At 36.3% G+C, this 25,523-nt stretch overlaps 1 protein-coding gene across 4 annotated transcripts in view; it reads left to right on the top strand.

Annotated features, from left to right (window-relative positions):
• The first annotated feature begins 18,525 nt into the window (after positions 1-18,525).
• The window catches only part of KCNMB2 (potassium calcium-activated channel subfamily M regulatory beta subunit 2), a 225,924-nt gene continuing 218,926 nt past the window's right edge, over positions 18,526-25,523 (top strand). For 2 of the 4 annotated variants that reach the window (XM_074328155.2, XM_074328157.2), the window contains exon 1: positions 18,526-19,057. The gene's annotated coding sequence lies outside the window, so the exon portion shown is untranslated. The remainder of the gene's footprint in view (positions 19,058-25,523) is intronic. The other 2 variants (XM_074328166.2, XM_019752204.3) reach the window with 2 other exon arrangements.

A 25,523-nucleotide genomic window follows, 5' to 3' on the forward strand; every position in this document is an offset into this window, starting at 1 on the left:
CATTCCCCTGACCCCCTTGAGAACCCCTGCTCTGAGATGTCAGGAAAATTTGTCTTCATGTTGCTTTATTTCCAATATATACACCCTGCACAGAACTCCACAGCCCTCACATGTCCATTTCATATGAAAAAGTCACATTTTCTCAAGAAAACAAAGGTCATGAGCTTAGGCAATAAAAATACCTTACTTGTTTACTCACTTCCTCCTCTATTCCTAAACCCCATACTGCATAGTGTGATTTGAAAAAGCTGTTCTCAACACTTCCTCCCCTGCCATCAAAATACAGCATTCAAAATATAGCATGACATTACTAACCAAAAAGACATCTGTCATCTAGCAAAGTCCTATTTTTATTGCCAAGGAAACCAAAATATTAATTATCTTAAAATAGTGACACCTTTTTTTCTACTTATCCTCTTTTGTAAATTTCTTCAAAATATTATTTGTCAGAATCTGTATCTGCAGGATATTTTAGACTAAGAAAATGTCACCCAAATATAAATGATCCTGGATGTTCCTGCAATTTAATTATCACCCAAGTGTTTAAATAAAATAAAAACCCAAGACATGTACTTAGAGATTCAGGAAATAATGATAAATGCAGTGTCTACATTTACACAGAATGGGCTTTCTATTTTTAGTACTGCTATTAAAAGGTCTAAACAGTGAAGCATTCAGCTGTTTTGTGCTTTTTAAGACATTTGAAAATTAACACCATGAGAATCTTAAATTTTTTCCCCCTAAAAGTGGAATTTGTTTTTACAAATAAAAATTTGAGTTTTCCAAAACAGTCAAGGAATGTACGCATCAGGATCAACCCAGGATGCTGAAAAACTGCTTCTTCAGCTACTTCATCCTCATCATCATCAGTATCGCCATTTACCAAGAATTTACTATGTACAAGGTGTGATCAAAAAATACAGTGAATGCTGAAATAACAAAATATTATTACAGTAGAAGACACATTACCATTAATCCCCCTCAAAATAGTCCCCCTCACTTCAAACACACTTATCCCATCATTCTTGCCACTTTCTGAAGCAGTCTGGAAGTCCTCTTTCATGAGTGTCTTTACTTCATCTTCCATCATGACAACGCTCCGTATCACACATTGCTTCTGGTATGGCAATTTCTGTCAAATAAAAGCATGACAGTGTGTCCTCATCCACCTTATTTACTGGATCTGGCACCGTGTGACTTCTGGCTGTTCCCCAAAGTCAAAATGACCATGAAAGGAAAACGTGTTGAATTAATTCAGGACATCAAGGCAGCCACGACAGTGCAACTAAAGACACTCACAAAAGAGGACTTCCAGAACTGCTTCAGAAAGTGGCAAGAACAATGGGATAAGTGTGTTTGAAGGGAGGGGGAAGTAGTTTGAGGAGGAGTAATGTCAATGTGTCTTTTACTGTAAAAAATGTTTTTTATTTAAATATTCACTGTATTTTTCTATCATACCTCGCACCTAAAATTGTACTATGAACTTTACATGTAGTAACTCATTTAATTTTAATAACTCTCCAAAGGCGATAATATCGACCTTACTTCAAAAGTGGGAAAGTGAGGCAGAGGGTGGCTCATTCCCCAGTCATGAAGCTAGGATACTGCAGAACTATGATTCAGATTCAGGGGTGCCTGGTTCCCACGCTCCTGTGCTCGCACCACTACTGGGTCCCTCGCGGAGGTCTTGATGTCTGTGACTGATGAATTGTATGTTCTAGACTCCTACGCATTCAGCTATAAATTAAAATATCTGTAACTCATTTGTTAATAAAAGGAACTAATATAATCATGAGGCACTGTGAAAACCATGACATTTTTGAACAGATTATTAAATCATGACATTAATAAACTTGCTGAAAGTCTAAAGTTTAAAATGAATGACTAATAGGGTTTTAAGCTCAGTGCTTGGAGGAGAGTCTTCTCTGACTGTCAGGCTGGAGCTCTCCTGCTGGCTGATGTTTGCTAACACCCCAGTGGGCCTGCTAGGAACAAGTTGACAAAGTTAAAGACAGCTGAGTGTACTCAGGGAAAGATAAATATTAAAAACGAGCTGGAGGAAAGGAGGGAGGCTGTCTTTCTTAGTACATGCCATTAGGCAAACAAGCGCAGTTTTCTGTTGCTCTGTTTCTGAAACAAAAATGGTGGTGGATGGATGGAATCACGGCTCAGCGATCAGCAACTTCAGAGTCAGGAACAGATCATTAAAATCCCCAACAGGCATCAAACGCTTCACTCAAAGGACAGAAACAGAACCTTGGGAGACAATGCTACGGTAAAGATTTTTTGTTTCCCTCTGATCAAGCTTAGACTTACAGAATCAAAAAGATATGTTTATGCTTGGCTGCCTTGAAAAAAAAGAAGTGCCGGCTTTACATTGCTCTTCACTTTTAAATGAATGTGTAACAATATGAAAATTTCATCACTCGTTAAACTTTGGATTGTTTCAACAGAGGAAGGCTCTTGCAGGTTGCTGGAGGTGGAATTGTGCCCTTCTGGCTGATTCTATGTCCATTAGAGACTCTCAAGCAACTGGTCCACGCCGAAGAATAATAACTGCCAGAGTTTAGCATGAGGTAATAAAGGACCTTAAAGTTAAAAGGGACTTCATCTAGCTCTTCCCCTAGAGGTGAAGGGAGGAAAGACTCTGCTCTGCCTAGTTGTCACTGAGAGACTTCTTCCTTATAGTTCACTGGAAATTCTTAAAATGCTGCTTAAAATAGAATTCCCTGTGTTCCCATGGGATACACGATGGAATGCACAAAGTCACAAAGTTGGAGGCTCCTTCTTCAGGTTAAATGCCAGGTTTCTTTTTTTTTTAACTTATTCACATAGATCTTGTACTTATATACTTACTTTTATTCATCCTTTGATTTAAGCATTCCATAAATATTTACTGAGCATGTGCCACGTGCCAGGGACCCTTCCAGGTAATGGGGATTCAAAGATGAATCATATTTTATCTGTACCTTCAAAAAGCTCACATTCGAATTCTATCCAGTATGATTAATGAGACTTTAACAGAAAAATGTACAAGATGCAGCAGAGGCAAGCACAAAGGATGTAACTCTACCCGGGAAGGTGGAAAGGGGCTTCCCACTGGAGTGAGGCTTAGGCTGAGACCTGAGCATGAGGAGCAGGTCAGCAGACCGACAAAGGGAAACGGTCTGTGTGTCAAGGTAGGGCGCTTACACAAGACGGCTGGTGCAAGGGTCTCTGCGCAAAGTACCCTTATGAAGCGTAAACTTATAGAATTACTTATTCAAGAGATGATAGGGGTTGAAAATTAGGATGCCTTCAAAATATTTTGGAAACTTTCTAAACAACTTGTTTATTGTTGTTGTTTTTGTTTGTTTGTTTGTTTGTTTTAATAAAGGAGGTTAAGATGGTTGAGGGTATAGTATTCACCATTTAGATTATTTTCCTCTTCCATATGTAATTCGTCCCTATGGCTCCCATTTGAAGAGTAAAGCTAAAGCCCTCTAACCCCCCTGCAAAAGTAATCAAGGTAGGTGTCCTAAATAGATATTTACAGGAATTTGAGACAGATTCCTGGGCCAAGAAGACCACAGGGCTCCTGAAACTTGCCATCCAAATGTAGCCTGTCCAGTTCTCCCTCTTAGAAATGCTGGACCTTCAGGCTTTGTCCCGTCACCTTCCTGCCATGGCCTGCAGCACTCAGCTCACTTTCTAGCTGCAGTGCTGCATTGCTGACTCACAGCAATCTGATAACTAACCAGAACCTCTCTCTCTCTTTTTGCCTCCTCACACATCGCCAGGTCTTTTTCCCAGTAAATATGGTCACATTTGGACCTTCTTCCCATCCTGTGTCTACCTCTGCTGCCAGTTAGGTAGATCTATTTCTGATCTCTTTAAATTGCCAAGGTCATTTTGAATACTGAATCTACGCGTACTTTTTTTAATCAAAGTAACAGAACCCAGTTCATACAACCTTGTCATCAATATACTTCAACAACTTAATTGTCTTCATTCAACTCTTTGCTGTGTCCTTGAATGATATGTGACTTGTCCCGGTCCCAGGGCTTCTCCCTACTGAACATCATTTGTTACATCCCTGGGCCACCATTTATTTTCAAAGCACATTCTCCGATTGTGTTTCCTACCACATGTTAGCAAAAGACCTGAGAACCGCACGCGTGCTCAGCCACCTGTCCGTAAGGATTGATATTGTACTACAAAGGTCAATCTAGAAACATTACCAAGGTCAAGGGAAATGACATCTACAGAAAGCAAAACTGTCCTTCCCTAAATGAGATTAGGTTTTTCTGGTAGGGCCTTGGTCTTGATAAGCAATAAACATAATGCTAACTAGTATTTGTTCAGTGCTTTAGAGTGCTAAAAGGATTTTCATATAACTGAACCTAATGGCAACTCTGCGAAGCAGGTATTCTAAGTCCCAATTAACAGGTGAGAACACTGGAGCACACAGAAGGGACAGGCTTGCCCCGATTCTCATGAAAGTAAATGGCAAAAGTCAGACTGGAAAGCAGGCCTTCCTAGGCCAAATCCTATATCAACTCTAGGGTTCTGGAAATACGAATTTTTATAATCACTTCTTCTGTTTACATTAGGGTTACAGGCTTCTAATTTCCCATTTAATCTCAAGTATGTTCTCAGACTTCCATTCTCATTAATGGAGCGAATATCCCATCAACAACAGCAGGCAAGTATTTTAGTCTTGGAATATAAGTCAGTACAGTTTTTCAGACAAGAAACATAACCAGAGAATGATCCTTGAAAATAAATGCTAGCCTAGGCATGTAACAAGTGACATTCAGTAGAATAAAGTCTCTTGACCAGGGTAATATTTCAATCAATGACATCTCAAAGACCTTTCAGTGAAGAAATCTATAACATTTTTTACAAACTTTCTTTGGGCCCATCTGTACTCCATTTTTGTTTCTGCCCTTTAGTCTGTTCTGTCTGCCATTTTCCAAAAGGACAGGTCTGTATTGTTTTATCATGTTCAGCTTTTAGTATATCGGTTCTGAAACACCAAGTAACTACAGTTGAAAAAAAGGCAATAAGCGGATGAGAAAAAAGTATGTGGAATTTATTAAAAGCATTATAATAGATCTTGACTCTTTTTTTAGATGAAAGAAACAAGCCCCCAATACTTTGATAGTTGCAGCTAATTGGAATAAATTTGATTTAAGGTCATAGATAAAAAAATGTCTGCCTTAGGTGAAGAAAGCAGCTTAGGGACCTGACAAAGGCCCTGTGAACCAAATTTTCCAGGATAGAGGTAGACAATTCCATTTCTGAGCTGTTTTTGAATACCCCATAAAAGGAACAGTGATAATAACACTTAGAAGGCTTTTGTGAAATTACAAAAGAATAGTGATTGTGAGACTCCCAAATGAAAGTAAAATTTGAAAGTTGTAACTCATTCTAGACTCTGTCAGAGAGGTACTATTTGGTCAGTAACCGATCACTTAACAAATGGAAGGCCAGCAAGCGCATTAATCAATCAAAGCTCAGTCGAATATGCAGAAGGAGAAGCTGAAGCAACTTCCCAGTAACCAAATGGTCTATTTGAAGCCAAGTGGATTCTGTGACCTTATATCAAGAGGGGCAAGAGTGTAAAATTCCTTTGAAATTACTCGATAAAGCTCTTATATAGACAGCCTTGATTTGGTAAGACGTCTACTGCATATATGAATACAATTTAGTCTCAGAAAAGAACTAAAGAGAGAATCAGCAACCAGTGTTACAAAGGATGGTCCATTTATTTATTTGCTTTTCGTTTTTGTAACCTGCCCTATTTCCATCTTTGAGGGATTATTAAAGCCTTGGGTAGTCCCAGAAGGCAAATTGTTTTCATCATCTTTTTTAGAGTGCTGAATACAGCTTGTGTGACAAGTCATCTTTTAAAATGGTATTTAAGTATAAAATTTTTAAATATCATATGACCTGTGTGGGTACATTGAATATGTCAAAATGGGCAGAAGAAACTTCAACAGCTTTGTTCTGCATATTGCTTTATATTTTATCAATTGTCCTCTTACTCAGTTCTCACACTTGCATGAGATAGTCATGACATGTTAGTATTTCTGTATTACAGATGGAAAAGCTAAATATACACGACTTTTCCAAAGAGACATAGTTCAAAAATGGCAGCCATGATAATGAAACCCAGATTTTTCTACTACAAATCCAGTGTTCTTTCCTCTAAATCAGGCATCTAAAGAAGTATTGCTGGAAATTTCTTATTGGGATATTCCCCACCACTACTTTTCTGTATTCATTGAGGACTTACCAGGGTGGATATAAAGAGTTCAAACTATGGTAGCTGGTCATCAGGTTATATGTCTTTACCTAATGTCTGCTAATTTATAAGCACTTGTTAACCGTGCTAATAAATAAGGTTACAAAATAAAAAGACATATCCAACTCAACTTCTTAACTCAGTAAAAGAGCTGCAACAACTACAATAAATCATGGCACATTTAAAATACTAACATCAGTAGAAGAAATCCTGACTCATTCTGGATGGAGTCAGACAAGACTTCCCTGAGAACGTGGTACTTGAAATGAGTTTTGAAGCTGGAGGAGTATGTTGATTTCCATATGACATATTTTGCATACACAAATAAAGTGGACAACTGAGTATAAATTACATAAATTCTTTAAAAATTGTGCAAGTTGAATTATGAGAAAACAATTAAACCTAAGCTAATAACTGCAAATTAGCTATTTCTCATTTCCTTTGGAGAAGTAGCATCTGGAGAGGTTTTGAGGAATGGTCAAACTATCAATAATTCGATAACTAATGACCAGACAAATGAAGGGATAGCAAAGTCACGTTTACAGGGGGTAAAAAAAAACACAAAAAACCCTACACATCTGGGCTATGTAACAATGGCAGATGGCAGAAGCTAGAACGGAAGACCAAAAAAAAAAAAAAAAAAAAAAAAAATACAAGAAGTGCCAAATTCTAGCAGCTGTAGAATCAAGTTCGCTAACTGAACTCTGAATTCATTCAGGATCTCTTTCACCCTAGACAGTCTCTGAAACTGTAGTAAAGTACTAAAATGTACAGTCTAAAAGCAACAATTGTCAAAATGTCCAATGAGTCATCTGCCAAGGAAAGCACCCGAGCAAGACACTGGAAAATTTGTATGGAACACCATCTGCAAGGTCAAGTCTTCTTCTGGGTCACTTAACAGAGCTTCTGAAACATCTCTTCTGGCCCCACCATTACCTCCCCCCATACTGTAAGCAGACAATGGTGAGAACAAAGAAGCAGACAAATAATTCAGCACAGGAATGGCTGCTTATGAAGCAGAAGGTAAGTGAAATGCATTAACAGCATCATTTGCCTAGCATGCCTGTGGGTCATAAAACAAAAGAGAATTCATCCATATACAAAGAGACAGGTTTTGTCATCATCATGAGTGGGCCTCACAGCAGGAAGTCACCCCATCACCCGCTCATGGTACTTGAAATGAGTTTTGAAGCTAGAGGAACATGATGTTGATTTCCATATGACACATTTTACATACCCAAATAAAGTGGACAGCATGAGCAAAAGCAAATTTGAAACATCAAGTGTGGTGGGTGGGAACTAAAAGAATATCTGGATGGATGGTGACCTACATGGAAGTGAAGAAAACGAATCTGAAAGAGGTAGGCAGCAGCCAAATAAGAATGGCTTCATGTGTAAAGAATCTTGCACTTTTTTAATAAGTCAATAGGAAACCAATAAAGAATTTAACTAATTAATCTAACTAATTCCTTATTTTAATTGAAATGAGTTTAGAGTTTCACATTTAAGATATTTGCTGCTAGATTTTGATAAATAGCCTTTATTATACTTAAGTAGTTTTCTTCTTTTCTGATTTTGCTTAGAATTTTATTAGGACTGGCTGTTGACTTTTATCAAATGCCTTTCAACATCTTTCATTAAGATCATATAGCTTTTGTCATTGAATTTGTTGAAGGCTTATGTTAATAGATTGAAGGATGTTGCATTTCCTGAATAAATCCCACTTTGCTACAATATGATATGTTTTGATACATTGTTGTATTTTATTTTCTAATATTTTATTTATTAGATCCTTTGAACCCACATCCATCGATGATCTTGATCATTCTTTCCCTCATTGCATGTTTTTTCTTTTTTTTTTCCAGAAATAACTTTATCCTGGTTTGGTACTAAGTTATATAGACTTTATAAAATCAAATTGAATGATTTACTCATTTTTCTATGATCTGGATTAGAAACAGCTTTAAAATGACCTGTTATTTAAGGTTTAGATAAAATTTCAGCTGTGAACATGTGTTTGTGGGCTTTCTACACATCTACATATCTCATCTCTGGACTGATCACTTCTGTGATGATTTGTTTATCAAAGTTTTTGTTTTATTTTTCAGCCACCTTTACCAACTTATGTTTTGCTAAATCATTTCGTCCAAGTTTTCAAATACTTTTAATTCCTTATAAATGTTTTAATTTTCCATATTTATACTTATATCTTCCTTCTCATTTATATCTTGTATGTTTTTATTCACTGTGTTTTCCTTAATCGTGCTTATAACGGATAAATCTATTCTGTTAGATTTTTAGGGTTTTAAATTTATCTTCTTGCATCTTTTATTTTCTATTTTACTTATTTATGTTTTTATCTTTGTTAATTTTTGCTTCTTGCTTTTTAAAATTGCTTTTCTATTCACTTCATATACATACTATTTGCTTTACTTTTTTATTTTTCTTCTTTATAGTAAAGGTATTTAAGGCTGTATGTTTTCAGAGTAGTGCTTTTAAGTTTATATATGTTGACTTCCACTAATATTGCAATCTCCACTTTCTTTTAGCTTATATTTGCTTGGTATCTTTTTTTTTTTTTACCTCTTCACTTTTAAACTTTATTTATCACTTTGATTTTATTTTTCTATAAATAGTGAAAAACGAGTTGAATTTGTTTTTACCCAACATGATAGTCTCGGTTACTTAAAGGAAAAATTCTATTTACAAATAATAAAATAACCAGTACATTTAATTGTATTCTTCCTTTCCAGTTTATCCTAATTATTTATTTTACATTATTGTTGTTTCTTTTCTTTTCTTTCTTTCTTTCTTTTTTTTTTTCTATTTTTGCTAGTGTAATTGTGCTCTTACCCAGTGTGGTAAATTTTTTGTGTTGTTAATTTGGGAGCTTTACTGTACTATTTCATTCCATCAATGACTATCTTTTCTTTCACTACTTTTAAACAATTAATATTTTTCCACCATAACACTGTTCCCATAACCAAGATGATATACTTCTTGTCAATTTTTCCTCTTCCCTGTGCTCTATGATATGAGATTTAAAATACTTGGCCCTCTCCTCGTTTCCTCGAGAAGGAGTCCTTTGGAATATTTTTACTTATCCTTTCCCTCACCATTCCAGGCTTTTATCAGAACTCCTTTTTTCAGTCTGCCCGTTCTGCCTCACATGTCCTTACAGAGCACTTTTACAGCATATTGCCAGGCAGACTTTCCCCATCCATTTGCTAGTGCATGTCTGTGAGAGTATGAATGTGTATCAAGTGTCACTGTTCACCATGTTTTCTCTTCTGCTGCTTGGGTCTTTCAATAAATATTCACTTAGTAAACAAAGATCTATTTGGATAGTACTATTTTAAGACAATGATGAGAAAATACTGTAAGTTTTGCCTAAAACAGGTGTCAGATGTTTTTTTTCTGATCAGGGAAAACAATGTCCTGCTACTTTAAAAAATTTATTGCCTCCTTTTCAACTTTTCCTTCTTCTGCCCCTGTAATACTTGTCTTTACCTGTTTGATTTTCTGGATTATTAAATCCCCAAGTCTCTTAATATTTTTCTGCTTCTTTATATTTTTTGCTCTGTGCTTGAAAGTATATCTTTCACTTATTCTTCCATCTTAACAGTGACCAGACCAGCCTATTCAATATCCCATAAAATAGTTTAGTTGGAAAATCAAGTATTTATTGTTCTCTCTCTCTCTCAAATATCTCTCAAGTATACACATTTATCTACTCTGGAATCTCTTTTTGCTGATTGTAAATTCATTTTGTTTACAATTATCTTTTTCTCTCCAACTGCTAAATTCCCTTACGGATTTGTTATATTTTGTCGTTGTTGGCTTCTTGGGGCATACGTATGATCCTTGGAAAACCCAAGTAGCAGTGCTCGTGTGTAGGTAGTCTCTACTCCCATGATCCCTTGGTGCACAAGTGTGCAGAGCATCAGCCCTCTCCTTGGTCACCTGAAAGAAGCCTCCTTGCTTTCAGATATCTTTGAATTTTCCCACACTCAGAGCCAGAAAGGCACCAAGCTCCATGTTTTGCTGTTTCTTTCCTTCTTAGATTTCATAGAAAACAAACATTCCAGTAAAGACCTTCCCTAGGAATTCATAGATCTCATGACTGATGATATAGCAGTTATTTTCTTTCTCTCACCCCATGACTTCCAGAAGCCAGTTTCTAGGCTTTTAATCATTCTGTAACATTTTCTCCAGGGGACAGCCAACAGAGTTTAAGTCTGCACCTACCCAGAGTCAGCGTTAATTGGAGAAAGAAATGGAGCACAAGTGTGCTGTATTCAGCTGACTATCGTCTTAGGATCTTCTCTTCTTTCTATACATTTTTGCACTTACTGTTTTTGTTAAATACATCACTTACTAAATATTTCTTCATGTTTATTTTACCATCAAGTAAGTTGCAAATTAATATCATCACAGATGTTATCATCAATAATGAAGTATCACATAAAAATGAACAATTACTAACATCCAAGTTATCACGAAAATATAAAGGAAAGTGTAGGATTAATTTCAATCTGTTTAAAACACAAATTTGGCAGCATGATTTTTGCCTATGCAACCTCTCCTTGTTTCGGATATGCAAGGTCACCACATGCAGTCATGCAGTTTTCTACTCTATAATTCTGGGGCTGCCATGAATTTCGTTGACATCATAGTTCTTTCTACTTATTGGGATAATTTTCTAACAGGTGGTTCATAAATATCCTGATGAAGGGCTAGTTTTTTTTGTTTTCTTCTAATTTTCACAAAGTCACCATCTGGCCATATCCATAGTTAAAATTTCACCACATTATCTTATATTCCATGAGCTTCGTTCTCCAAGGGAAATGGAAAAGACCACATTTTGAGTTTAAAGATAATGTCAAATAGTTTTTAATGGCTTGTTTGATTTTTATAATGCAATGCATTATAGTAATTCTACCCAAGACTTTTTCTTTTTTGTTGGCAAAGTCCTGGGGACTTCTTTCTTCAAAAATTGTATGATGGTTTTTAAATTTCCCTGCAGAAATAATGGCTTCATGAAATACTTATCTAATGTTTTCTTGCACAAGAAAAAAAAAAAGATCATTTTTCATCTCCATAATAATAAACCCATATTTTAACTTTAACAGCTTGAGTACATTCTATACGTTTTTGATTGACTGCTGCTTCTCATTATGTAGTTACTAGGTGTAGTTGGATCATGTTATCAACTTTGCTGCTGTCAGGTGCTTTGTGGCAAGCTTTTGGGATGTCATTTCTGACACATGTTGCAATGATTTCAGGTTATCCTGAATTTCCTTCATTATCTTGCATATTTTCTAATATTCCAAGATTGTTTGAAAAGAGCATACTGTTTTTAACTACCAGTCAGTGATCCCAGTTGAAAACATAACTTTAGAATTAGTATACTTTAAAAAGATAAATTAAGAATGGTGGCATTAAAATCACACACACATACACACACAGTTTGAATTACTTCTCTGGAAGGAATTAAAATAAAACATAAACTCTTCTGTAAATTAACACTTGATTGGGTATAAATTCTGGAAGGATGTTGATCTGATTTGCGTGTGGGAAGTTATTTTGTGTGTGACATCCAAAAATTACTGAATCTTGGAAAGGTAACAAACTCCTTTTTCATATAAGAAGCAACATAAGTTTCTTCTAACTTGCCAAGAAATGATATGCTCACACCTGTCTGTATTAGCATGACTGGTTCTCACTGGAGACACGTTCTCAGTTCATTTTGACAAATGCCACAAGAGTTCCCTAAAGAAAAAGAAAGTTCCAGATTTCCATTGACTTCCGCTTCATAAAAATGTTCTGTTTTCTGAGCTTTTCTGAAAATGTTCAGGTTTCATAATGTTGGAAAACCAATTCTACTAAATTATCCTTGTGCTAAAAACGTTATTGAACAGAAAAATTCAAAACGCTTGCTCCCCCAAATCTTTAAGCAAATTGATTTTCCAGAAGGATACACCAGATTTAACTTGTGGATTTGTGTATCTCTGGCATATCACAGACTCCTCTGGGAGTAAGAATAGTCCAGGTTTCAAAGGATGCAGTTGGGAAGAGATTGTGCTCTGAGCAAAAGGAACAACATGAATGGAGGCCCCAGGATTTGCAGTAGTTCTTCACTTTCCCTCCCCACTACACAGGGAATGAAAACATTTCCATTTCAGGAAACACATAAAAATTCCAAGCTTTGCCTCCATTCTCTCCCCTCTTATTAAATGACACCTGACTTCCACTTCAGTCCCCACAGCAAAAAGAATGAAATAAATGCCTCCATGTGAAAGAGAGGAACAAAGCATTCTCTTCCCACCACAATGACTACCCTGCTATTGCAAGGTCCTACCCCACTGGCCAAACTATGAAAGTGGTAAAACCCTTCAAGGGAACAACTTAGCAATACATACTAAGAGCTTTTAGAATGTTCAGACATTTCAGGCCAGTGATCCAGATATGGAAATCTATTCTAAATAAGCTAATCAGATATGTAGACAAAGGTTTATGCAAAAAGACCTATAGCAAAGCATTATGCTATGAAAAATAAAAATAAAACAATGCGGTTTTTCAAAATAAATTAGGGCAGACTCATGTGACAAAATATTATGTACCCATTAAAAAAGTTTTGGAGATTTCAAAATAACATGGAAAATATGTTATAAAGTTAAGGAGAAAATTAATATATAAAATCACCTATGCAGCATACTTAATTTTTATATTAATAATAGAAATTATCTGTGGATTATGGGATCAGAGGATACGTTTGTTTATATTTTCTGCATACTCCAGTTTTAAATCATGAGCATGTGCCATTTTTTTTTAATTGAAAATTAAACAGTGCTTTGTTTTTAAGGAGGGAAACAGGGCATGCAGTGAAGTCACCATCATATCTAACCTGTACCTTTGATAAAAGTAACTTTACAAATATATTTCAGTATGACAATGTATTTGTTTACATCCATTTTTTGGATTCTTTACCTAATTATGAAATGTAGAAATATTTATTAAGACTTTCTTAGATGTCTAGCATTGAAAAAACAGAAATTCTCCAATTAACCAACATATAATAGATTTATTAGGATTTCGCTATAGTTTTGTAAAGCAGAACCTTACCAATAAATGTTTACACATTTGCTGAAAAGCATTTTGTCAAATGGTTCTTCTTCCATCCTAAGAATCTAGCAATATAAAGTGAGTTATTAAAATATACACATGAATATAAACACCAACATACATATAAATATTTGTCCTTTGTACCCAACCTCAGAGCCTTCTGCATAACAGAGATTTGTTGTTTTATTCTGTTTTACTTTTAAGACAGATATCTTTTAATTAACTTGTATTGAAAGCAGCAGGTATATCTAATGTTACGTGGTATACAGGATACATATTACTGCAGCATCAAAGGTTATAGTATAAATTATACTACCATGTTCCCCGAAAATAAGACCGGGTCTTACATAAATTTTTGCTCCAAAAGATGCATTAGGGCTTATGGTCAGGGGATATCATCCTGAAAAATCATGCTAGGGCTTATTTTCCGGTTAGGTCTTATTTTCAAGGAAACATGGTATCAACCAGCAATCATCTGCTCATTTATTAAACATGGATACACTGTGGCGGGAGTGCCACACTGGTACAGCACACATTTCTAGTAAGCTGGATTGCAGCTAGGTCCCAGGAAGTAAGGGAATTCAAATGAAATAAAACTCCAACAACTGCCAATATTCTATTTTATGTATTATTTTAAAGCTGATTTACGTCCAGTACTCTGACAGGCTTCAGAAAAATGGAAACACAGCCCAATAAGTGTCTGCCAAAAGCAACGGCTCAGCCACAGAATGATGGTTTCAGAAAGTTGGTTAAACTAGCTCGTGCCACTGCTTTCTCATGGGCATCCAAGTGAGAACTCGGTTTCTCAAGCTGTGTTTGGTGGTCTGAAGGGGCATGTTAAGGAGGATATTTCTACTGTTCTGAAAATTCAGATAGATTAACTAATGTGTATATTATATTATCAACCTCCTTCTCCCACTTCAACCCCACACATACAGAATGGTAATTCACTGAAACCTGCAGATACGACAAACTGCAGCTAGAAGGACAGGTTTCCTGTAAGACTTTCCTAATTTTTACAAAGATAGACAGAAATGCAATTAAAGAATCCAGGAAGATTGCTCAAATCACAACCTCACTAGACGGGTTTGTGCTTATAGCCCATAGATCTGAGAGTCCTGTTCAGCTGCTACCATTAGTATAAAATTATATTCAGTGTTCATTCTAGTTAGAAGAATTGTGAAATCTATAGTTTAGCTTTTAAAAAATGTTTACCAACTCTACCTTAAAATCATAAAAAGCTGCAAAACAAAAGATAAACAGCCAGGCATGAATATTTGTCAGATGGAGAGGAAAAAAAAAAAAGCCAGTAAGTGCCAATTTATACTTATTTTTACAGTTAAAAATTTTTTCTGGTGCTTATATTTCTGGATATTTCTAAAAGAAATATTAGGAGGTAGGCATAAAGTTTCATAAATTAAAGATAATACTGGGTGATGCGTTAGAAGACATACTTACAAGCTATGTGATCTTGGAGAGATCATTTTACCTCTCTCATCCTCAATTTCTCCAGATGGAAATGAAACTATTGATATTTGCCTTGCTGCTCAATTAACTTTGTTCTGAGGATCAAGTATGATGTGCGTGAATTCACTCCATACATGATGTAAAGTTTTATAAATTATCATTTCATTAGTAAACTTTTAAAAATTCCCTAATCAGAAGGAAATTCTTTATGAAAAGCAATGTAGACGATGAAAAGTCACTTCACTTTGACTTGGAAATCAGACACTGAGCTTTAAATGTCAGTTTTTCTTCAACTGCTTTCTTTTCATTATTTTTCAAGGCTAAGACTGCATGCTTATACTAGAGGATGCCTGTTTTATGGATTAAACTGGGACTTCAGAGTGAGTCAGCTTCAAGCTTTCGCAAGTATATAACAGGAAGGAAGCAGTTTCTAAACTAACTTTCCTGTTGTTCCTAGAAAAATAGTCACAACAAGGCAAAAACAGTTACTCTCTGTATTATTCAGAGCATAAATTGTATAATTAGCACTTGTATCTGTAACAGATAGCTACACTTTCTGGTTATGTATCACATTTTCATTTTAATAGTGATGACTCATAATGAAATTATGCATTCATCGTTCCATTCATTAAACCATTTAACTTTCAGGCTGCGCATGTGAACTGCAAATTTGCTGCATATGTGATCGCATCCCTCTCACCCAGGTTCCTGTTCTCAACCTAATATTTGTTAACATAACAAATTCTTTCCAGAACAAGATTGATTGATTGATTGATTGATTGATTGATTGATTGATTTGTAATGTGCATTCAGAGAGGATGCCGTTGAAAATGTTATCAAGTTACAGATTCACAGAGTATTCTTGTTGAATGTGTCTGGTAATATAGGTCTGAAATATTACTACAGTTCCTGGCTTTGGCTGCCCCAAACTTCACTCTCCAAGGAACCATCCAGAAAAGCGATGCTAACAATTACTAAATTCAATTCTCAGATCAGCTCTTTTTGAAATAGCAGAACATGTTTTTAACAAATTCAGCATAGGTTTCCTTTCTTGTTGAGGAAGATGTGAGCTATAAAGACACTTTATTTTCTGCAACTGTATTATAAGGAGAGAACTGAAGCAACAGTTTTTGGCAGGTGATCCAGAAAGCAGCACACAACCAAGAAATTCTATATGATGAACAGGAGAAATTCTTCTCTCCTCCTTCTCCCTCTTTTTCCTGGTCAGGCCTCCTTTTCTTCCTACTCTTTCTTGTCTCCTCTTCTTTTTTATTGTACCCCTTACCTCCTGTTTAACCATTCCTCACCCTCTTTCTTCCTGCTCCTAATAACTAGCATTTATTTCAGTATTTCTGTCTGCAAAGAGCTTTGCTCCTACCTTATCACGTACCTTGTCTCATTATCACCGCAATCTTACAACATACATAATTATCATCCTATTTTACATGAGAGGCTTAAATAGGCTAATGAAAACAAGTTTCAAAATCAGGCTTCCTTATTTCAAAGCCTGTGCTTTCTTCTGGCACCTCAAGACATTCTTTCCTTCCTCCCTTATAGATCTCTTTTCCTCTTCTTTCCCTCCCTTCAGCTTCATTTCCTGACCACCCCCCCGCCCCCCTGCCGCACTACTTCACAAATCATTGTCCACCCCACCCCTACTCCCATCTGACTGCCCTTTCCAGTAACCTCCCTCATACTCAGCACTCAAAGGACCTTTCCTTGTCCAGGGACAAAGCCTCCCTAAAGCATCACTGACAGTCCTTGCCTCTGTCCCTCTTACTTCATCCCAGGAACAAAACCTTATCCTATCTCTTGTATTATTAGCATCTGTTTCCTGAATTAATCACACAGAGTATCCAAGGGAAGTACCCAACTGGGGAGTTTTGGGTTTTTTCAGTTTTTTCTTCTCTCTCTTTTTCCCTCCCTCCCCAAATCACATATGGTGCTGTTAATGGTATTTAGGTTGTCATTTAAACATTTCCTTACATTTGAAATAAATCTTTTGGATATATAATTTATATTATTATTCTCCCATCATTTTTTTTTAAAGAGAATAAGTTCTTTTGCCCAGAAATAATTTCTTCCTTTGAAAATTTTTGGATGATATGTTTGCCTATTAAAAAAACAACAACAAAACAAAACAGGATTTTCATAAAATTCTGAAGAATTACCTCTCAACCATTTCATTTTAGAATTTTGTGCTCTCACTTCGGTGTTGTCAGTTAGTCCAATATAAACTGTGAAACTAAGGTATGAAAGACAATAATTTTGTATTCCCTAGACTCCTTACAACAGTGAAACTTTAATTACTCAAGTGAAAAACAGTTTCTCGTGCATGATCATGAGGCTAGTGAAAGGTTTTGGACACAACACACACAAAAAATTTTTTTTCTACTTTAAGAATTGAAATTTTGAAAAAGTTTCTTTGTCCTACCAACATAATGGGAACAGAATTATTTTTTGAAATTCAAATTACAGTCTTTTCTGATTTTTATTTTGCCCCAGGGAAACCATTATACAGACACTCAATCACAGTAAAATATGGTCATGGTTTATGATACAAAGAGATTTTTCTATAAAATAACACTTTATTTTTGAGAAGAAGTTGTGATCGGTCGAGTAACAACTAAAATTCACATACAATCAGGGCATACTTAAACCCAAACCAAGTGTTTAAAAAAAAAGCAGAGAAAAGGGAAAAAAAGAGTATCTTTCTTTTATTAGGCACCTGAGCAATCCAGGTATTCAGTTCTTGCATATATAATAAAATAATGGATGCTCTGATCATAATAGTATTTCTAGATACCAAAACTACCAGTAATTAAATAGTGGTTATTTATAATCATTCCCCTTCAGATTTTGTTTTGCAGTAGTTTCTGTTTGTTTATCACACCTCATTTCCAATTCTATAGGCCAGTATAGTACATTTTTATTTCTGTTCTTATTCCATTTGCTATTCTCCCTAAGTCCGTCCCCTAAAGAAGACTACTTCGTTTCCACGGTAACTATTACAAACTACTGCTCCTGGGGTCGTAGAAGGAGAGAAAAACCAGCAGAAGAAAAGAAAAACTAAGTCTGTGTAGTTGGAGCGTAACATATTCTCTGTTATTGGGAGCTACCAAGAACTTTTTCCTGCTTCCCTATTTGGAAAAGTACTTAGAACTTTTCAGAGTAGCATTTCTAGTCAAGCAAGAAATACCTTTGTCTCCCTGACCAATGGTAAGAAATCCTTCTTCCACCTTCCATGATCATGACTGTCCAAATGGGATCAAGGTAGTGTACACATCCTCATTCCATCCACCCATCATTCATTCTCTCTATTTAGACAGTGCACAGCATAAGATTGCTTCTAACTGAAACACAAAGCTTTGTCAATCAGCATGAAATAATGAATGTGCTCATTGATGTGATCTGTCTATTTGATACCTAATTTGAGATTTTATATAAAAAGTATACCCTGAATCTTACCTCAGTCATGGCGAGAACGTTTCTTATTGGGAGTGATTCCCTTACCTAACTCTAGAGAACGCTTAGTTCTGTAATTGGGAAGAGCAGGAGTCCCTTGCTGGGAGTGAGAGAATTGTTTGGGGAATCCTAGAGTGTTTACTCCCAACTTCACTCTCCCTGTAAAAACACCTCTTTGCAAAAGGAATTCTTTCTCCTGTAGTTAAAGAGGATTTGGAAATCTGATCCAGTAGGCAGGGTTGTGTAGGTCTGGGTTTCCTAAGGACGTCTGAACCCTTGCTCCCTTTTTAATATGAGAATTCGAAAGCAGTGGGGAAGTGATGCTGGACCTATCACAGCATTGCTAACAGACAGCCTATTACAGTATTTAATAAAAACAGAAACAGCATGCTTATCATAGGCTAATAATCCTACCTCCTGCACGCTTTAAAAACAGTATGAAGCAGCTTGAACGGAGCTTCAGACAACTAATTTCAAGCATGGCTGTCTAGCGTGCCTGTCACTCCTATTGTCCTTCCAAACTCTTTCAGACATTTTGAGCAGGGAGTATTAATGCTATGAGTTAGCAACGGTTGTGACATTAATGGTCCAGAAAGCCTTTAGGCACGAGAGGTAAGGATGATTACCGGTGGCTCTTTGGAGGACTGCACTGGATCGCTGTCGTTAAGAAATTAAGCTTGGCTTTTGAGGAAGATGTAACAACTACTGGAGGTAAGATTTGCATGTAAAACAAAGGGATCTGTTGCTGTTCCGTGCTTTTTGTTTGCTATGTGCCCAGTCGGTCGTGAATTGCAGCCAGGTGCGGAGTGAGAAGCAGGAAGGAGAGAGAGGGGAGTGGGAGACAGATCTGCTTAGAGCAAAACACAGCGGGTAGTGTTATGTTTTATGGCAAAAATGCCTCGAGGACAGACTGGCTCCAGGCTCGTAGCCTGCTGAGTGTGCATTCCACGTTGCTTTTCTGTGGAGTAGAATGCTTAGAGGTCATGAAGAAAACAGTTTGCTTCTTATCTATGGTGCCAGCTGGACTGTTAGTAGGGTTCAGTGAAGACTTTGGTGGGTGGAAGGCAAAAAGGTGCAAGAAAAATAAAGAGGAAGCGGTCCTGAAGACTTGAAACCTGTTAGATAAATATTTTATTCCCATGGTCAATGTACAGTGATAGCCTGAGTCTAATTTTTAAAAAGGGGAAATTGAAAGATTACAAAGGATTTCCCTAATAAAGAATTACTTCAGACTTAACGTACTATAAAACAAAATTGGGTCTCTTCATCCATTTTGCATATTGAAATGTTGATCCACACTCTTTGTGTTAATGGTTTTATTTACTAAAGCAGAGCAAGAGTTTTAGACTGAAAAGGGGGCTATCCCTCTGTTCCTGCTCTTGCTTTTAAACAACTGCTGGGGCTGCAGATGAAAATGGTGATTCGTTAGAGGTTAGAAACTTGACGGTTTACCTTTTTCTTTTATTCTTTTTTTTAATGAACAGCATAAAAGCAAAATTCTCCTTGAAAGATGAGAGGGTCAGTTGGGTTCCAAAGTCCAGTGGATAATGAGTGGATTTGCAGAGGAACTTATACTGCTTTGTACTTTATTATGGGATCGGTATAGCTCAATCAGAAAAGGAAATGTCAGGAAATCATAGGCTGAGATTTTTAAAGCAAAAGTGCAATGATCAGAAACTAATGTTTTCCCAACTTGATCGATGGTGCAAATTTCAGTCTTTGTCATTGCATATGACCCTCACTGTGAAGTGACAGACACACAGTGAGTGAATTTCTCAGTGCTGCTGTGTTATGTTCCTGATGGACTTCATAAACTCTGAGATGTAAAGATGTTGCTTTAGATTTTCAAAAACTCTTATGTTCTGATGCACTGACTTAGTTATAATGAATGGCAAAGATACATAGAATAATTGTATATTTATAAAAGAACGTAATATTCTAAAATTCCTATATTAATGCAGTACTAATTAGAAATAAAAGTGAAAGATAATTATAGTATGTTTGTTTTCAGCTAAATGCTAGAATTAAAGCTAAGTGGTCTTTTTCTCTTGTCTGATGCAGTTGAGTTTGTACATTTGTGAGCTTCTGTGTATATACTGCCAGTCATATATAAAGTTGAAATCGTTGTTCAGTAGTGTGTGGCATCTATGCTTAAAGTTGTGTGTCTATTTTTTCTAATAGTATGATGAAAATTACTGAAATTCTCTTGGCTAGTCTTTATGTAACCAAGAGCACATGTCCATGAAATAACTGTATAGAATTTCTGATGCAATTGATGGCTATGACATAGTTTTTGCTTCTCTGTGGCCAGTGGGATGTGTGCCCTTGACCTTGTAAAATCCCAATCTCTAGCCAATTTTGCTCACCATCAAGAACCCATATACAGAGAGTTTGCAATACACAAACGGAAAAATACACACCATTTTATTTACGGCTGTCAGAAGTTTACAACTGAATATTATTTCTATTGTTTTCATAATTTTCACTTATTTGAAAAGGACTTTTACTGGCTCTGGTCTTACCAATATCTTCTGAATCTACTCACATCAAGCATTTATTATAGAGGCAATTTGTACCATGAAAATTGTCAACAGGAGAAAAAATTTTGCTGTGGTCATGCTCACAACACCTTACTGATAAAGTAAAATGACTTTTCACAATTTTCACAGATTTATGGAAAAAATTCCTATATTAAACCTCGATGGTGTATGTATCTAGACTGAACCCCTATAACACGAAAAATGTAGGGGAGATATGGTAAATTTCTTTTTCTTTGTAAGCTGTTGGGAAAACCAAGTAATTTAGTCAAAAAATCTATTTGGTATATCAAATTAATTTCATTACCTATTTACATTGATAGATATCAATCAAAGCATTTCCAGATATATTTCCCTTTAGTTGCTACTACACCTAGTCATGAAAAACCAATAATTCTTCAGCTATACAGACAGCAACACTGGAATCCACCCTAATACAAAAAATAGCAAAGCTCTAGTCAGTCTTGTGTTCTTAGTTCCCATGGGTAACAGTCATTGTTCAGTCACTAAGACACAAGTCACCAAGCCCAGAGTTGTCCTCGTTCTCTGTTTCTCTCACATACACACACAGTCATCATTCTACGTTATTGATAGATATTGGACCAGACATTTCTCAGATTAACATAATCTCTTTGATCATCTCTCTGCTCTTATCAAAATGTGATGAAAAAAGAATCGTCCACAAATATTCCTGCTATTATATCAAATAAAAAGCAGACTACAACAATGTATATACAATATAATCCTAATTTTAAGATATACCTGCATATGAAAAAACAGGGAAAAGTACACCATTTTATTCTTTTTATTTATCTGTAAGGTAATTCAATTTTTTCAGAGCAGGAATTTTATTAATGGTCACAAGAAGACTAATATCATAAAAGTTTATATCTCCTATTCCAACTATGTTGCCATCTTTCCCATTATTTTACTTCATATCATCCACTCTGTCTTCACCCCAAATTCCAAAGTCATTTGTTGGTCCACAAAAGACAGAGAAGAAGTGCCATTCCTTATAAAAGCCCCTTCCTCCTTGGAAAAACTCAGCATCATCCTATCATCTTTCTCAGATGCTGACTCCTACATCTTAACTCAGGTTTACTAGAAAAGGAGATTGTGTGTGTGTGTGTGTGTGTGTGTGTGTGTGTGTGTGTGTGTAATTCTCTTTACAGGTAGAGAATATTTCAATGTCCTTTGCTGGCTCCTCATTATCTCTTAAATATTTAAATGTTGGAGTGTTCCGTGGCCTAATTATAAATCTCTTCTCTATCTATACTTCCTCCCTAAATGAGTCTAATCTAGTCTCAAGACTTTAGAAACCATTCATACACAAACAGCTCAGAAAGTCTAATCCCTAACTTGGACTTTTCCCCTAACCTCTATATTTAACATGTTCAACTATCTACGTAATATTTCCACGACAATGTCTTATAGGCATCACACACTTAGCATGTTCAAAATCATATTTCTGAATTTCCACAGAAAATGTCCTTCTCCCATATTTTCTCCCATGTGTGTAAATGAAAACTCGATTCTTTCACTTGCCAGAAGAAAAAATTTTGAAATCCTCTTTGAATCTTCCCTTCACACATAACAGAAAATCACATTGCCTTTACCTTCAAACTGTAGCTAGAATTCAATTACTTATTATTCCCATGGCTACCACTCTGGCCAAGTTACCACCCACTCTCAGATTATTGCCTATATTTTCACCATTGACATCTTGCTTCTGCCTCCCCCTGTTCCCATACACACATTTTAGTCTAAATCCAACACCAGTTGGTCATTTCAAAATTGAAGTTAAATCATAGTATCTCCTGCTCAAAAGCCTCCAACATCTTCCTATCTGACTGCAGATAAAAGGCAGACCACAGGCCACGCGTGATCAGCGTGGGTTTCTCCCTGGCCCGTTAGCTACCTCTCTCACGTTCGCACTCCACTTCAGCCACACTGGCCTCAAACCTGCCACGAACCCTCAAACCTCAAGGCTTTTGACTTTATCGTGACTGCTACCTGGAAAATTCTCCCCCTACATAGTCACATGATTCCGTTTCGCACTTTTTCCAGGTCTCTGCCAAATGTCACTTCATCAGAGAAGAGTTCCCTGAAAACCCTATTTCAAATTACCCCCTCTTGCACACATCCTATTTCTAGTACCTGCTGCCTTTTTCTCTATACCATACCAAATTATCCCTTCAACATATTATTTGTTGACTTTTTATCACCTGTCTCTGTCCCGCCAGAAAGTAAATTCTATGAGAGCAGGGATTTTGTTTTGTTCCTTGATATATCAGTTGTTAAGTGAATAAATAAACTGATGAAGGTAGGCACTGAATGTTTTTTCCACATCGAAATCTATTGGTAGCATGAGACGCCAAGCATAAGGTTTTCAACCTCAGGGTCAAAGCTCTATGCCATAACACCCTGTTACTTTTTCCAAACAGAAAGATACTGAATACCTTAAAGAAATTCAAGGAGATTTATCAAGATCGTTTGTATTCTCCTGTCTACATGGTGGGGGGTGGGGGGGAATCATGTCACTGATTCCAATCTATGTTAAAGCAAATAAAAATTCATTTTGCCTGAGTTTGATCTTATCCAAAAGATGACTTCTTTTTTAAAAAAGGTATCTTCACAGATCTATACAAATGACTTTGGATATAAACACGTCTTATATTTTTTTCTGCTCTCCCCTGGTGATGCGAGAAGGAATAGCAAAACCAGATTGGAGGCTACAGTTGGGGTCAGTACACCTTTCTGAGCACATAAGCTCCAGTAGCCCATGTGGCAACAGGAATCAACCATTAATAATCAATAAACGTACTCATTTGCATTCTTTTATTGCTCTGAAAATCAGCATAGTCAGTCTCGTGTTCCGGTTAACAATGACCTCTCTACCACTCATCAATCACATGTTTTCAAGTAATTAAAGTATAACAAAATAATCTTATTGTCCAAATTGGTACAAATAATAATGCCTAACATTTCTAGAATGTTCTGTAGTCTAGGGAGGTAGTGTTTTGTGAAAAGGACATAGCGTCTGAGACAAGCACAGGCTTTAGAAACAGAGAGACTTGGTCTGAATCTCACCTCTGTACTTCATAACGATGTGACAATGGGTAAGTTCTTAAAATCTTACCGAGCCTCAGTTTCCTCACTGGTAATTAGGGATAGTAATGCCTCCCTCTTTGGGTTGAAGATTAAATACGATCATGTGTGTCAGTGCTCCATTAGAGTACTTGGCACAGAGGAGATGCTTGCAAAGTAATTGTGTTCTCACTGTTATTGTCATTTAATCTTCACAGCATGCCTGAGCAGTAGATATTATACTTTCCATTGAACAGATAAGAAAACTAAGGTATAGAAAAGTTAATCAAGGTCAAAGAACTAGTAAGCTATTGAAATTTACTCTCCCTTCAGCCATAGAGACTCCTGATAAATAGAATGTCAGATTAACCATCTTTAATGTATTTAGTGACTACACACTGCCAGTGATTAAGGAATTTTTTAAAGGGAGGTTCTGAAGAAAAGGTTTTCCTTTCCTCTATGAACAATGCGGAAACCTTATGGATTCCTTCCCTAAAGAAAAAATTGACTTAAACTCCTGTGAAACAACTTAAATGAAAGCTAATTTACTCATTAAGAAAACCTCAGTCTCTCGATGTGCAGTATAATGGGCATCAGAAACCAGCTTCACACCCCTGAAGAACGCGTTTGAACACCAGTTCTGCCAATTGCCAGTTGTTTAAAGCTTGCTAAGCCTCTCTTTCCTCAGCAGAAATGTAGATAGTAATCGTACATCACTCATGGGGTTGTGAGGATTAAATGAGCTAATCTGTGCATAGCTGTTAGCATCGTGCTTGACTCAAATTAAGTGCATAATACATATTACCTATCAGCACTTTAACGATTGTTATCCGGGATGAAACTTTAAACATTGTATATATTATGACACTGAGCGATTTGGTTTAAAGTATCTCCTTTAGTTCTTATTTCTTGGTATTGGATGTCTCTAAGTTCGGTATCATTTAAGAGTGATTTAAGCATCAAGGTATCGTATTACAGTTCAAGGTATCTGAGCATCTGTCCACCACCAGAAACAGAACTTCCTGAAATATGTGACATTTGCTCATTTCTTACTAGATCCAAAATGAAAGAGGCAATTCTGGAAAAAGCAAGAAAATGCCTGCTTTTCTGAGATAATGAACCCAGTTTTATGGATTCATATTAAAATAACTTGAACCAAGTGCCTTTCCTCGACCTTGTCAGGCTCCAGTTTCAACATTTCCTGTCTTCACTCTGTCTATGACTGCACTGACTGAATGACTGGTAAACTGACCAGATGAATGCATCATTATAAAATATGACTTCAGTGCAGGATGGGCATGAAATCGGTTATTCTAGCATCATCGGTTATTCTAGATTTAACATTATGAATTTCTTAATGCAAAGGCATTCCATTTCATTTAACTGCTCCATACAAATACTAATCTACTACGTAGGTTAAACTTTAATTGGTCTGAATTTCATCCTACACCAACTTCTCAACTTTCAAATTCTTGAAGATTGGTTTATGTTATTAATGATTGTATTTTTGTGTGTGTTTCCTTTAATATTCTATCACTTCTCAAATCCACCCC

This window comes from Rhinolophus sinicus, chromosome 17, assembly GCF_057876585.1.
Source record: "Rhinolophus sinicus isolate RSI-liver-muscle chromosome 17, RSI-T2T, whole genome shotgun sequence".
Taxonomy (NCBI): domain Eukaryota; kingdom Metazoa; phylum Chordata; class Mammalia; order Chiroptera; family Rhinolophidae; genus Rhinolophus; species Rhinolophus sinicus.